Source organism: Triticum dicoccoides, chromosome 6A (assembly GCF_002162155.2).
Source record: "Triticum dicoccoides isolate Atlit2015 ecotype Zavitan chromosome 6A, WEW_v2.0, whole genome shotgun sequence".
Classification (NCBI taxonomy): domain Eukaryota; kingdom Viridiplantae; phylum Streptophyta; class Magnoliopsida; order Poales; family Poaceae; genus Triticum; species Triticum dicoccoides.
Genome location: NC_041390.1, coordinates 326840077 through 326851107, shown reverse-complemented (window position 1 = coordinate 326851107; position 11031 = coordinate 326840077).

Sequence of the window (11031 nt, the reverse complement as noted above, 5' to 3'; positions counted from 1 at the left end):
CTCAATCCACCCAGATGTGTGATTAAGTTGCCACCTTAGATAAACCATTAATTAACAATCTCACATCTGTCATGGATATCACTCACCCAATCCACGTCTACTAGCATAGCATGGCATAATAAGCAAACGCAGAAGTAACTCCCAAAGGTTTGATAATAACAGGTAATAGGTACTACCTCATCTACTTCCCATCCCACAATTTAATTAGATCCTAATCATGCAATGTGTGAGGATTGATCTAATGCAATAAAACTGGGTAGTAGAAAAGGTATGATCAAAGTGTTACTTGTCTTGCTGATGATCCGGGAAACCTAACGATTAGAAGTAACAGGCGGCGCACTCCGGGTACTCTATCACAGACAAACAAACAAGCATGCAATAAGTACTCATCTAATGCACAGGTAAAACTCAAATAAGAGATCTAACCAGAAGGTTCAACTTAAGAACTCAGGTTGGCAAAAAGAATCAAATCGAACGAACCAACGAAAATCTAACGGCGAAAGAAAACACTTCGTTCTAGTAATCTGGATCTAAGGCAAATTTAACAGTAGAAAAATCTTGTTTAAGTTGGTTAAACGGATAGAGGGTTTTGAGACGAAACTCTAGGTGCTTGAATCGCCTGATTCCGATAAACGAGTGGAAAGTTATACTAAAACGAAAATCTAAACAGGAATCTCGATCAGAAAATCGCGGATTTAATCCTAGAAAAAGAAAAACGACGAACGCTCGGTACAACGAATGAACGAACGAACGCTCACTATTTAAATAAACCGGAAAACCGATCTATTTAAAAAACCGAATCTAAAAAAAACCGACAAAAACCGATCTATTTTTTTAAAAAACCGATGGCATGGAAGTCGAGGCGCGGCGAACCTCGGCGGCGGCGGCGGCGTCCGGCGACGGTGGCGCGGGGCGGCGCGGCGGCGGGCAGCGGCGGCGCGTCGTGGCGGCGGGCGCAGGCGGCGGCGGCGGCAGGACCGGGTGGCGGCGTGGCTTGGGGGCTGGGGCGGCTAGGGTTTCCCCAGGGCTGGGCCTCGGCTTATAAAGGCCCCCTCGGGCCGGAGTCCTAGTCGGACACGGCCCGTACGTCGGTTCATTTTTTTTAAAATTATTCCGCTCGGAAGAAAAATAAAAAGAAATACTAAACGGTCTCCAACAATTCCGAAATAAATTTTCACGGGCTTCTAAAATCAAGCCGCACAAGGTGAACATTTATTTGGGACCTAAAGGCAAGTTTGGAAAACACACATTTTTCCTAAATTCAAATAAAACACCGAAAAACTCCGAAATAAAATCTTATTTGATTTTATTATTAAATCCTCAATATTTCTTTATTTTGGGAAAGTCATTTTATTCCCTCTCTCATATTTTTGTAATAGAAATAATTGATGATAAAATATATAAAATCAAATGATCCTATTCTCAAAATTTGAGAGAACTCAAATATGAAAATAACGAAATCGCCAACTCTCTCCCTGGGTCATTGAGTTGCGTAGAATTTCTAGGATCAACCAAATGCAAAAATAAAATATGGTATGCATTATGATCTAATGTATAACATTCCAAATTGAAAATTTGGGATGTTACAAACCTACCCCCCTTAAAATGAATCTCGCCCTCGAGATTCGGGTTGGCTAGAAAATAGGTGAGGGTGGTCTTTGAGCAAGTCTTCCTCTCATTCCCAGGTGGCTTCATCCTCTGTGTGGTGGCTCCACTGAACTTTGCAAAACTTGATAACCTTGCTGCGAGTGACTCGATTGGCAAAATCAAGAATCTTAATTGGTTTCTCCTCGTAGGTCAAATCATTATCCAACTGAATAGTTTCCAATGGCACTGTGTCTCTCAAAGGTATGTCAGCCATCTCTGCGTGACATTTCTTTAACTGAGAAACGTGGAACACATCATGAACTCCTGACAATCCTTCGGGCAATTCCAACTTGTAGGCCACTTCTCCCATACGCTCCAAAACTCGATATGGTCCTACAAATCGTGGCGCTAACTTCCCTTTAACTCCAAAACGCTTTGTTCCCCGAAGTGGAGATACTCGAAGATAGGCTCTATCTCCAACTTCGTAAACTGTCTCCTTACGTTTAGAATCTGCATAACTCTTCTGTCTGGACTGGGCTACCTTGAGCCTATTGCGAATCAGCTTCACCTTCTGTTCAGACTATTTAATCAAGTCAGGTCCAAACAACTGGCGGTCTCCAACTTCGTCCCACGACAACGGTGTCCTGCACCTTCTTCCATACAAGGCTTCAAAAGGGGCCATCTTTAAACTGGTTTGATAACTGTTGTTGTAAGAGAACTCTGCATATGGCAAATTATCGTCCCAACTAGATCCATAATCTAGCGCACAAGCTCTCAGCATATCCTCCAAGATCTGATTGACTCTCTCGGTCTGTCCATCTGTCTGTGGATGAAAAGCTGTACTGAATTCTAGCCTGGTTCCCAAAGTTTTGTGCAACTGTTTCTAGAACTTTGAGGTAAACTGGGTTCCTCTATCTAATACGATACTCCTCGGAACTCCATGCAGACATACGATCCTAGTCATGTATATCTTTGCCAACTTAGCACTAGTGTAAGTGGTCTTTACCTGGATGAAATGAGCTACTTTCGTCAGTCGATCAACTACAACCCAAATTGAGTCATAGCCTGAACGAGTCCTAGGCAATCCCGTGATAAAATACATGCCTAGCTTATCCCACTTCTGTTCGGGTATCGACAATGGTTGTAACAATCCCGCTGGCTTCTGATGCTCTGCCTTTACTCTCTGACATACATCACAAACTGCTACGTACTCCGCAATATCCTTCTTCATTCTGGTCCACCAGAAAATATCCTTCAAATCCAAATACATCTTGGTATTTCCTGGGTGAATCGAATACGGTGAGTCGTGTGCCTCTTGCAAAATCAACTTCCTGATCTCTGGGTCATTGGGCACGTAAACCCGGTCTTCAAACCATAGGGTGTCGTGCTCATCCTCACGAAATCCTCTAGTTTTTCCTTTGCCCAGTTTCTCCTTTATAGCGGTAATCTCTTTGTCAGCTTTCTGAGCTTCCCTGATTTTATCCATCAAAGTTGACTGAATCTCCAATGCTGCTACATAGCCTCTCGGAACTATTTCCAAACATAGTTCACGAAGATTTTCGGCTAACTCCCTTGGTATTTCTCCCATCATTAATGTATTGACATGGCTCTTACGGCTTAATGCGTCAGATACTACATTAGCCTTTCCAGGATGATAATGCAATTTCATATCATAATCCTTGATAAGCTCCAACCATCTCCTTTGTCTGAGATTTAACTCCTTCTGTGTGAAAATGTACTTCAAACTCTTATGATCCGTGTACACCTCACAATGATTTCCAATGAGGAAATGTCTCCATGTTTTCAATGCATGCACTACGGCTGCTAACTCCAAATCATGCGTGGCATAATTCAACTCATGGGGCTTCAGTTGTCTTGAGGCATATGAAACAACTCTCCCTTCCTGCATAAGCACTGCTCCAAGTCCTCGACGTGAAGCGTCGCAATACGCCTCATAATCTTTGGTCTGGTCTGGCAAAATCAATACTAGTGAGGTAACCAAACGTTTCTTCAACTCTTGGAAACTAGCCTCACATTCCTCTTTCCATATGAACTTGGTATCTTTCTTCAGCAACTCCATCATAGGCTTCGCAATCTTTGAGAAATTCTCAATAAATCTCCGGTAGTACCCTGCGAGTCCAAGAAAACTCTGGATCTCTCCAACTATTGTTGGGGCTTCCCACTTGGTCACGGTTTCAACTTTAGCGGGATCTACTGCTATACCTTCTCCAAATATAACGTGTCCGAGGAATCCTACTTCCTTCGTACAAAACTCACATTTGCTGAACTTGGCATATAATTGATGTTCTCTGAGCTTTCCAAGTACCAAACACAAATGCTCCTTACGTTCCTCTTCATTCTTCGAATAAACTAGGATATCATCAATGAACACCACGACGAACTTATCCAGAAACTCCATAAACACTTTATTCATCATGTTCATAAAATAGGCAGGGGCGTTAGTCAAACCAAATGACATAACGGTATACTCATACAGCCCATACCTGTTGGTAAAAGCTGTCTTCAGAATATCCTGTTCTCGAATCTTCAACTGGTGGTATCCTGATCGCAGATCGATCTTGGAAAATACCTTAGCTCCTTGCAATCGATCAAATAGATCATTGATCATTGGTAGTGGGTACTTGTTCTTGATCGTAACTTCGTTCAATCCTCGATAATCAACAACCATCCTTAACGATCCGTCCTTCTTCTCCACCAGAAGTACTGGCGATCCCCAAGGCGAAGAACTTGGGCGGCTATATCCTTTATCCAGTAACTCCTTAATCTGCTTCTTAATTTCCACCAAATCCTTTGCTGGCATCCTATATGGTCTCTTTGATATTGGCCCTGTGCCTGGCAATAGCTCAATCAAAAACTCAATATCTCTATCCGGTGGCATGCCTGGTAACTCCTCTGGAAATACATCAGGGAAATCCATTACCACTGGTACTTCCTCTTGCACAACTCCTGTTAGGCAATTTACTTGAGTCCTCTTTGGCACATGCCGGGATACATACTTGATCCTTCTCCCTTCTGGGGTGGTAAGCAAAATTGACTTACTAGCACATTCAATATTCCCTTCATACTTTGATAACCAATCCATGCCTAATATCACATCCAATCCTTGAGATTCCAATACTATTAGGTCTGAGGGAAAAACATAGTTACCAATCCTTAATGGTAACCGATCACACCATAGACTAGCCACAAACTCTACTCCAGGCGAGGTTACTAACATGGGTGACCTAAGGGCTTGGGTTGGTAGGTTATACTTATCCACAAATCCCCTTGAGATGTATGAATGCGGTGCACCAGTATAAAAAAGAACGAGTGTGGTAAATGACTTAACCAAAAACTTACCTATTACTGCATCGGGCTGAGCTTCTACCTCCTCCATGCTAACGTGGTTCACCTGTCCCCTGTTGAAAGGGTTCGGCTTCTTCCCAGAACTTCCATTGCCATTTTGTCCTTCAGGACATTCATTGGAATAATGTCCGATCTTCTGACACTTAAAACAAGTGACTTGGCTCAGGTCCTTCTTGGCTGGGGTTGAGGGGTTGGTGCGGTTCTGGCCGTTGCTTCCTCCATTGCCATTTCCATTCTTGGTGCCATTGTGATTGTGCGAGCTACCTCCTCCATGGGTATGCTGAAAATGTCCTCCCGGTCTAGGGGTAAAACGTGGCTTTTGCTGAGCTCCTGAATTGTACTTCCCTTGTCCATACATCCTCTTGCGATTTTCAATTTGCTGCTGCTTGCCTTCAATCATAAGAGCGCGATCTACCAACTCCTGGTAGTTGTTGAAGGTTGCTACCATCAACTGCATGCTCAACTCACCATTCAGTCCTTCCAGAAACTTCTCCTGCTTAGCTGCATCCGTAGCAACGTCATCTGGGGCATAACGTGCTAACTTACTAAAGTCCTCTACATACTGGCCAACTGTCCGTCCTCCTTTGCGCAAGTTGCGAAACTCACGCTTCTGCATGGCCATGGCTCCTGCTGAAACATGGGCAGTATGAAAAGCCTGCTAAAACTACTCCCATGTGACAGTGTCAACTGGCAAAGTGGCTGTGAAATTCTCCCACCATGATGTTTCTAGTCCTTCTAGCTGATGTGCGGCAAACTTCACCTTCTCCGCATCTGTGCATCCTGTTGTGGCCAACTCCCTAGCTGTCTTGCGGAGCCAATCATCTGCTACTATAGGCTTGGTGCTACTGGAAAACACCAGCGGATTCAGCCTAAGAAAATGGGCTAAGTGGTCAACAGGTGGTGGTGGTGGTGGTGGGTTGTTGTTGTTGTTCCCTTGATTCTGATTCTGGACTAGCAACTGCATCAATGTGTTCTGCTACTGGATCAATTGGGTGAGCTCCGGTGGAAAGGCAAATCCGGGGTCACGTCTCAGAGGCATCTGAGGGTTTAGAAAAGATGAGATATAAGAATAGAGGGCGTCTAAAGAGAAAACACTACCCATATGCACATGAGGCAAAAGCAAACAATTCACTTCAATCAATCAAACTAGGGCATACAATCGATCTAACTATCGCAAAAGTGCTCGGACTACTATATTTACATGGTGGACTACTACTACTGATGAGGGGGTCTACTAGAAATATTCTTCGGTTGCAGACTCCATGATATCTGCTCCAGCTTCATTAACATAGTCATCATTGTTACTATCTGGTTCTGAGTCGGTGCCGTCGATGATGATGTAGTCTTCCGGGCTAATCTCCTTGGGTTCTTCGTCTTCATCTACTGGCGTAGGGCCTCCCATAAATATTCCAATCTTCTTGATCAGGTCATCATTCTTCTCCACCAATACTTCAATTTCTTCTTCATAATCTTCACATGTAGCCTTGAGTTCTTCCTCCAGTTCCTTGATTCTAGTCTTAGCCTTCTTCAGATCTATCATGTCGGCGCACATCTGGTTCTCCTGTCGTCGAATGTGCTGATTTAACTCCTGGATAAAAGCTACGATTGACCTATCCTTCCTAGTGCTGATCATCTTCCAGTGTTCATCTCGGCATCCACAAATCTGGTAGATAGTATCCTTGAGATCCTTGCGGTAGACATCTCCAATGCGTCCCATGGTGATGTGAGCTGCCATGCTCTTTCCTAGACTCCAAGTTGGTGCATCAAAAGAAAACTCTATGGGCTCAGTGAGTGGCATGAACGTCCTTCCTAGAACTTGAACTTGAATCATCCAGTGCTCTTCTTCAGGTAAAGTGGCGTTGTAGGTTCCCGTGAAGCTTGGTACTCCTATGTTTAGGTATCTAGTGACTTCCTTCAAGTGTCGTCCAAAGGGTGTATCTTCATCTGGTTGTGTGAACTTGTTCCTTGCATCCGCCATCCTAAATAGTAGAAAAGATGAGGAGTCATAAGAGAAGAGAGTGAAAAGTGATCTAGGTCTTTTAGCTTAGTGGTCGTGTCCTACAGTTAGCGTGTGCTCTGATACCATCTCTGTAGCGACCAGACCTCAAACGGTCTGATCTCTGTGCTCCGGTGTCATCCATGGATCAGTAATGCTGACACCACACAGTACTTGGAGGATTTATAGCAGAGTAGCAATCACACACTTATTACATCGAGTGTCTCAAAACAGAACTTATTACAATAAATATGGCTTAATGCCATCTAATAACGATAACAGCGGAAGGCTTGGAAGATAAGTAAGTCCATCAACTCCAACGACATCACTGAGTATAGAACCACGACCTAAAAACTCCTTAATCATCGTCTGAAAAGTCTGCAACATTAACGTTGCAGCCCGAAAACGGGTCAGCACATGGAATATGCTGGCAAGGTAACCCATAGAGAGTAATGGAATGAAACAGCTATACTATATGCATATTTGGCTGGTGGAAAGCTCTATGGTTACAGTTTTGTGTAAAGCCAATTTTTCCCTACTTCAAAGGAATAAAATTTATTTTTCTATCATGGTAGTTGTTAAACATTGAGAATGGTTGACAGCATTCTCAATCCCAATTAAGCATCATCATTAAACACAACCCAACAAAATTAATTTAGAGTAACATGTTGAGATTCACATGATAATCCAAGTACTAGATACTCAAGATGTCCATAACTAGGGATACGGCTAATCATGATTAGTTTATTACACTCTGCAGAGGTTTGCGCACTTTTCCTCACAAGACTCGATTGCCTCCGTTTGGTTTCTCGCACTAGATGGTGTTTTAGAAGACGGATGACCGAGACATAGTCTTTCAGAAGCGCTAGCACCTTACGATTGGGTAGACCGTACCACCTACATCCCTTACATCTGCTAGTCTAACACTGTAAAAGTTTGCACGACTTAGTCAACTATGCTAGAGCCCATAATAGCTTGTGGCTGCACATGGAAGTTTCTAGTATGAATAGTCTCATGATCCCTTTGAGCCTGGGTGGCGGTCAAAAAGAAAACAGGCAAGTCCTAGAATACCCAGGTGCCTAAATCCACCCAGATGTGTGTTTAAGTTGCCACCTTAGATAAACCATTAATTAACAATCTCACATCTGTCATGGATATCACTCACCCAATCCATGTCTACTAGCATAGCATGGCATAATAAGCAAACGCAGAAATAACTCCCAAAGGTTTGATAATAACAGGTAATAGGTACTACCTCATCTACTTCCCATCCCACAATTTAATTAGATCCTAATCATGCAATGTGTGAGGATTGATCTAATGCAATAAAACTGGGTAGTAGAAAAGGTATGATCAAAGTGTTACGTGCAGGTGATCCGGGAAACCTAACGATTCGAAGTAACAGGCGGCGCACTCCGGGTACTCTATCGCAGACAAACAAACAAGCATGCAATAAGTACTCATCTAATGCACAGGTAAAACTCAAATAAGAGATCTAACCAGAAGGTTCAACTTAAGAACTCCGGTTGGCAAAAAGAATCAAATCGAACGAAGCAACGAAAATCTAACGGCGAAAGAAAACACTTCGTTCTAGTAATCTGGATCTAAGGCAAATTTTACAGTAGCAAAATCTTGTTTAAGTTGGTTAAACGTATAGAGGGTTTCAAGACGAAACTCTAGGCGCTTGAATCGCCTGATTCCGATAAACGAGCGAAAAGTTATACTAAAACGAAAATAGGATCAGGAATCGCGATCAGAAAAATCGCGGATTTAATCCGAGAAAAAGAAAAACGACGAACACTCGCTAGAACGAACGAATGGACGAACGCTCACTATTTAAATAAACCGGAAAACCGATCTATTTTAAAAAACCGAATCTAAAAAAATCGACGAAAACTGATCTATTTTTATTTTTTATTTTTTAAAAACTGATGGCACGGAAGTCGAGGCGCGGCGAACGTCGGCGGCGGCGGCGGCGTCCAGCGACGGCGGCGCGGGGCGGCACGGTGGCAGGCGGTAGCGGCACGGCGCGGCGGCGGGCGCAGGCGGCGGCGGCGGGACCGCATGGCGGCGCGGCTTGGGGGCTGGGGCGGCTAGGGTTTCCCCGGGGCTGGGCCTCGGCTTATAAAGGCCCCCTCGGGCCGGAGTCCTAGTCGGACACGGCCCGTAGGTCGGTTCGTTTTTTTTAAATTATTCCGCTCAGAAGAAAAATAAAAAGAAATACTAAACGGACTCCAAAAATTCCGAAATAAATTTTCACGGGTTTCTAAAATCAAGCCGCACAAGGTGAACATTTATTTGGGACCTAAATGCAATTTTGAAAAATGCACATTTTTCCTAAATTCAAATAAAACACCGAAAAACTCCGAAATAAAATCTTATTTGATTTTATTATTAAATCCTCAATATTTCTTTATTTTGGGAAAGTCATTTTATTCCCTCTCTCATATTTTTGTAATAGAAATAATTGATGATAAAATATATAAATTCAAATGATCCTATTCTCAAAATTTGAGAGAACTCAAATATGAAAATAAGGAAATCCCCAACTCTCTGTGTGGGTCATTGAGTTGCGTAGAATTTCTAGGATCAACCAAATGCAAAAATAAAATATGGTATGCATTGATGATCTAATGTATAACATTCCAAATTGAAAATTTGGGATCTTACAACTAATAAGTAATTTATCTAGCCTCTATTTTGGTTGTGTTTTTTGTGTTTAATTAGTGTTTGTGCCAAGTAGAACCGTTGGGAAGACTTGGGGAAAGTCTTGTTGAACTTGCTGTAAAAAACTGAAACTTTAGAGCTCACGAGAAATACTTCCATTTTTATTTGGAAAGTGATATTTAGTTAATTATTTTTGCAGATGATTAATAGATAAATTCCTCACATCTGGAAATTTATTTTAGAATTTATGGGGCTCCAGATCATGCGCTAGGTACAGATTGCTACATACTGTTCTGTTTTTGACAGATTCTGTTTTTCGTGTGTTGTTTGCTTATTTTGATGAATCTATGGCTAGTAAAATAATTTATAAACCATAGAGAAGTTGGAATACAGTAGATATAACACCAATATAAATAAAGAATGAGTTCATTATAGTACCTTGAAGTGGTCTTTTGTTTTCTTTCGCTAACGGAGCTCACGAGATTTTTTACTTTAAGTTTTGTGTTGTGAAGTTTTCATGTTTTGGGTAAAGATTTGATGGATTATGGAACAAGGAGTGGCAAGAGCCTAAGCTTGGGGATTTCCATGGCACCCCCAAGATAATCGAAGGACACCTAAAAGCCAAAGCTTGGGGATGCCCCGGAAGGCATCCCCTCTTTTGTCTACTTCTATCGGTAACTTTACTTGGAGCTATATTTTTATTCGCCACATGATATGTGTTTTGCTTGGAGCGTCTTGTATGATTTGAGTTTTTTCTTATTAGTTTACCACAATAATCCTTGCTGTACACACCATTTGAGAGAGCCATACATGATTTGGAATTTGTTAGAATACTCTATGTGCTTCGCTTATATCTTTTGAGTCATATAATTTTGCTCTAGTACTTCACTTATATCTTCTAGAGGACAGTGGTGGATTTGTTTTATAGAAACTATTGATCTCTCATGCTTCACTTAGATTATTTTGACAGTTTTAAATAGCATGGCAATTTGCTTAAAATCCTAATATGCTTGGTATACAAGATTAATAATAAAACTTTCTTATGAGTGTGTTGAATACTATGATAAGTTTGATGCTTGATAATTATTTTGAGACATGGAGATGGTGATATTAAAGTTGTGCTAGTTGAGTAGTTGTGAATTTGAGAAATACTTGTGTTAAAGTTTGTGATTCCTGTAGCATGCACGTATGGTGAACCGTTATGTGATGAAGTCGCAGCATGATTTATTTATATATTGTCTTCCTTATGAGTGGCGGTCGGGGACGAGCGATGGTCTTTTCCTACCAATCTATCCCCCTAGGAGCATGCGCCTAATACTATGCTTTGATAACTTGTAGATTTTTGCAATAAGTATATGAGTTCTTTATGACTAATGTTAAGTCCATGGATTATACGCACTCTCACCCTTCCACCT